This window comes from Carassius auratus, unplaced genomic scaffold (genome assembly GCF_003368295.1).
Source record: "Carassius auratus strain Wakin unplaced genomic scaffold, ASM336829v1 scaf_tig00032084, whole genome shotgun sequence".
In the NCBI taxonomy this organism is placed as follows: domain Eukaryota; kingdom Metazoa; phylum Chordata; class Actinopteri; order Cypriniformes; family Cyprinidae; genus Carassius; species Carassius auratus.
The window spans coordinates 1-4,991 of NW_020525973.1; positions in this window are offsets into that span (position 1 = coordinate 1).

The window sequence follows — 4,991 nt, forward strand, 5'->3', positions numbered from 1 at the left end:
TTGAAACTTAAACGATACATTAAAAAAGTTATAGAAAAGTTAAAGCAGTTTCTGTGTGGGATAGACATTATGAATGCCAGGGAGTTGTGACATTTTCCCAATGCCTGCTGGCTGTCGGCCTCACCTCTCCTTCATCAGAGTGACAGAATGAACGACTGAGAGTTTTATATGGAGACTTTGGACCGAAAAAACCCTTCGGCCCGATTGAAAGGTTATTATAGAGAAATGAGAATTTGAAAATCTATATTTATATATAATAATAATAAAACATTTGTTATATAAATGTCCTGTTTTCTTATTTTAGAAGTACGATTGTCAAAATCCATAAGGCAGCCCTATACACTGTGAGAAAAATAGAGCGAGGGAGAAAAAGAGAGCGAGAGAGAGAGGCTGAATGTTATCTCATTTTTCTCCTGTCTTGCATTTCCCAGGATTACATTAAAGCCTGGATGGGGATCCAGTAAGAGTTAGTTATTATTAGCGCAGTTCCCTCTTGCGTTTTAGCAATATTAGCATAAACACCGTCAACCCTTCTCCCACTGTAAACGCCGCAACAAAGGCCTTCAAACCCTGGATGAAATTATGAGCTCTTTTGATGTTACAATCTTGAGCCTGATTAAAAAAAAGGGACGATCAAGCTTTGTTTTCCTTCGTTTGATCTGAATCGTTGGCGTGTTGCTTGGCATCCCTTTCATGTCAGAATTATTAATTGTGGCTTCACCTGTATGAAAATTATCTTTCGCTGTTGTTATGTTTTTACTCAGAACTTCACATCAGCGAAACATGGCTCCATTAAAATGGAATGTTGAAAAGTGAGTTTGATCTGTCAACCGTGAGACAGTTGAGCAGGAGACCGGGGCAAGTTGTCACACAGAAAGTTCTGTAATTTACTAGATATATAGGATTTTTGGACAGTATTCAACTTAGTTTGATAGTTTGAAATTACTGTATGCTGCAAAGTGCCCAAGTAATCATGACTCTGTCTTTATTTTCAGTGTTTCTTGTGTGCTGTCGATTTTTCCTTATCTCCATTTTGAAAGTCACGTAAGTCATTAACCGGCAAAGTTAAAGAGAATAGCATTCTCATTAAACTTTTTCTCTGCTTTTAAACAATTCCAGATGTGTTGCTGATTAAGTGAGCCTTTGTGTAATGGACTTGAAAAGAACGGTGGATCTTCTTGCGTTACTTGTGAAATCACGCGCCTTTAAGCAGATCCATACTGAAGATTGTGAATTAGTGAACAATAGCCTATACAGGGATTTACTGAGACTTCTTATTGAGCATGGCAATTAAAAATAATGTGTGCCAGAAAGACAGCAAAAATGATTCATGCATTTTAATAATGTCAAACTGTAGGAAAATAAGTGCATATATATATATATATATATATATATATATAATATATATAAATAAAACTGTTACAGGGCTGACCATATAGGAGGGAGGATGTCTATTAGTTTGAGGTTGTATTGTATTGCGTTGCTAATGTTATTGGAGTTTTCTTTTTCTTTTCTTTCTTTTCTTTCTTTCTTCTTTTTTCTTTTTTACATACCTGTACCTGTACCTGAGTTAATTCCAGTTCACACTATGGGCAATAACTCTAATGATAAATATTTTATATTTAAACCATTTGATGACATAACTACAATACGCTCTTATAATAAACATAATGTTATTGTCCCTTTAATGTGATTAATATATCGGCTTGTTAAGACCTAAAATTCAAACCTGTATTTCTTGTGTGAGCTCCGCAGCTCAGAGTATCTGGAACACATGCTTCTACAAAATTATTTTTTTTGTTAAAGTGCCCTTATTATGCCATTTTTAAGGTTCCTAATATAGTTTTGGGAGTCTCAATAGGTTTACATGCATATAAGGTCCAATAAGTCAAACAATGCCTTCATTTTTGCTCAAAATATGCATTTAATATCAACTTATTTTTCCAGTGACTGTCAAATGACTCTTTCGAAGCAATTCTAAGATTAACTCTCTTTAAAAAACCCTTTTGTGTGAGCCTACTCTGCTCTGATTGGTCAGATGGCCAAGTCTGTTGTGATTGGTCTGCCGTGTACAGCACACACCCATTGCTGTAGTTCCATATTGAATGATCGATAGAAAATATAAAAAAGCTATTGTTTATCGTTCTTACAGTTTGAGATTCAGTGGAGCCGGTATGTCTCAATAAACTGGGGTATTGAGCCGTCTTTCGAGCACAAGCATTTTGTAAATCCCATCATGAACTGCCATAGATTAGAAAATCAGTCATCAGTAAAATTACGCGTTTGAGGGTGGGTCAAGTTGTTCGCTGCCCGGCCAATGTAGAACATAGCTGCGCATTATGCAAGTGTGTTATCCCAAGACATGTAGCCATCACGAAAGTGGGATTTCAATTACTAATGACTCATAAACGCTGTTCGGAGACGATTCTTTGTTTTGGGAGAAAATAACTTTATCTTGCTCTTTTGGCTTTGCAATTTTGCAGATCATTTGCGTTCACATACAGCTAGCTACATTACACACTGCATGAAAGGCAATGTTAGAAATGGCATAATAGGGGTACTTTAAATGATCGCATTTGCTTTTAAGCATGATTGGACAATTATTTTCAAATAATTTGCATTGTATATTTGTTTTTTTAACAAACCCACACTTTACCAAAAATCTCTAAGGCTGAAAACAGATTTTAGATGATGTGAAAATAAAGTGTGCAAAAGCCTTAGAAGTGTGATTCTGAGTTGTTAGCTCTGACTGACACCTCTCTGAGCATAACTCAATTACTTCCACCGCAGCTAGCAGCTGATGGACACGTCCTGCGGGAATCGCAGTCATAGGCAGCACAGGCCACAATTGTCCAGACAAGGTCAAGATACCAATGATTCAGAACTAAAAGGCAACACAAAAGGGCCAGTAATGTACTAGGACTGTTGAAGGATTATTCTGGGTTATTGGGTGATAAGTAGCAATGACTCTGAAAGAAGCGGTGTAGATTGGAAAAAGTGATTCAGAGGAGAACTTCAGGACACGCTTGCCGGGCTCTGGATGGCTGGTAATTGCTGTTTGCCAAATGAGTGGCACTTCCAGAAAACTCAATATTTTTCTTTGTCACTCTCTATCTACTCTTATCTGTGTGTGTGTGTGTGTGTGTGTGTGTGTGTGTGTGTGTGTGGTAGAGAAGAGGTCAAGGTTTGGCTGGTTAGCATGATTCAGTTAGTCCCCTGCTGGTAGGTTGATTTAAAAAAAATACATAAAAAGTGCAATTCATGCTTAAAATGGATTAAATACACATTTTTCATAATAAATATAATTTAATTGATTTCAATTCAATTTTTGATATTTAGGAGGCATAAAGTCAAATGAATAAAAATCCATTATAATGAACTGGATTTTAATTTATGAATTACACTTATAACTCCTGCAAATATCAAAATGAAAGTCAATATATAAGATAATATGATGCAATTCATACATAAAATAACTTAAATACATCTCTTCACTGATGAATATGATTTTCATTTCTGAATTAAAACTAATTAAAAAATTTTTAGGGGCATAAAGTTTACATTTTATGGTGAAACAATTGGAATCATACTTCAGTGAAGACTTGAATACACATCTAACATAATGAACATTTAGATGTCAGACTTAAAAATTAAGTTTGATATTTTTAGGGGGCATAAACTCATACAGATTCCTGATACTATAATGAAAAAAAGGAGGGCAATACAATGCAAACCTTAAAGGTGCTGTAGGGAACTTTTGTCAAAAAATATTTTGTACATATTTATTAAACCTGTCATTATGTCCTGACAGTAGAATATGAGACAGATAATCTGTGAAAAAAATCAAGCTCCTCTGGCTCCTCCCAGTGGTCCTATTGCCATTCGCAGAAAGTCCCCCGCTCCCGGTAAAAAACAACCAATCAGAGCTGCGGTCCGTAACTTTGTTTGTGTTCAAAATGTATTAAAATTAACATAATAAGCGAGTACACCATGAATCCATTTTACAAACCGTGTTTTAGCTTGTCCTGAATCACTAGGGTACACCTATAATAAGTGTTTATATTCAGACTATTTTAGATTGTTTCGGGGGTAGCGGCGGAGTAACCCAGTACCTTTGTGATTCTTCATAGACATAAACAGAGAGAAGTAGTTCCGGCTACAATGTTCTTCCGCAAGACGCAAGCAGTTCTGTTTATTAACCACTAGTGAAAGTGAAAAAAGTGAAGTGAAAGTGAAGTGACATTCAGCCAAGTATGGTGACCCATACTCAGAATTTGTGCTCTGCATTTAACCCATCCGAAATGCACACACACAGAGCAGTGAACACACACACACACACTGTGAGCACATACCCGGAGCAGTGGGCAGCCATTTATGCTGCGGCGCCCGGGGAGCAGTTGGGGGTTCAGTGCCTTGCTCAAGGGCACCTAAGTCATGGTATTGAAGGTGGAGAGAGAACTGTACATGCACTCCCCCCACCCACAATTCCGTCCGGCACGAGACTAGAACCCACAACCCTTCGATTGGGAGTCCAACCCTCTAACCATTAGGCCACAACTTCCCCTAGAGCGTCAAAAGTTCCCTACTGCAACTTTAATGAGATTGGAACATTTTTATTTATTATTGTCAAATTCCAAAAAATACTCGACATAAAATATCATGTACTGTATATAGTTACACCATGACATTTTTAAATACATTAAATGTAAACTTTAATTGAAATGGTTTTCCACTGCATGTGAAACTAACATGAATGTAAAGAGCCCATTTCTAAGAACTTTAGTTTTAGACTACATTTGCCTTTTCTGTATCTTTCTTTATCTTATTTATCATTGACCCAAGTGCCATAACTTCATCATTATGGGGCAGAAAGCATCTCTTTCCACTGACGGTCATCCAGCAGCAGCCGTTGGTAATATGTGAGCTGCATGCCCAGTCCCTCAGCCCATGTGCTTATGTGAGTCTCTTTCGAAGCCTGCAGAAACGGAAAG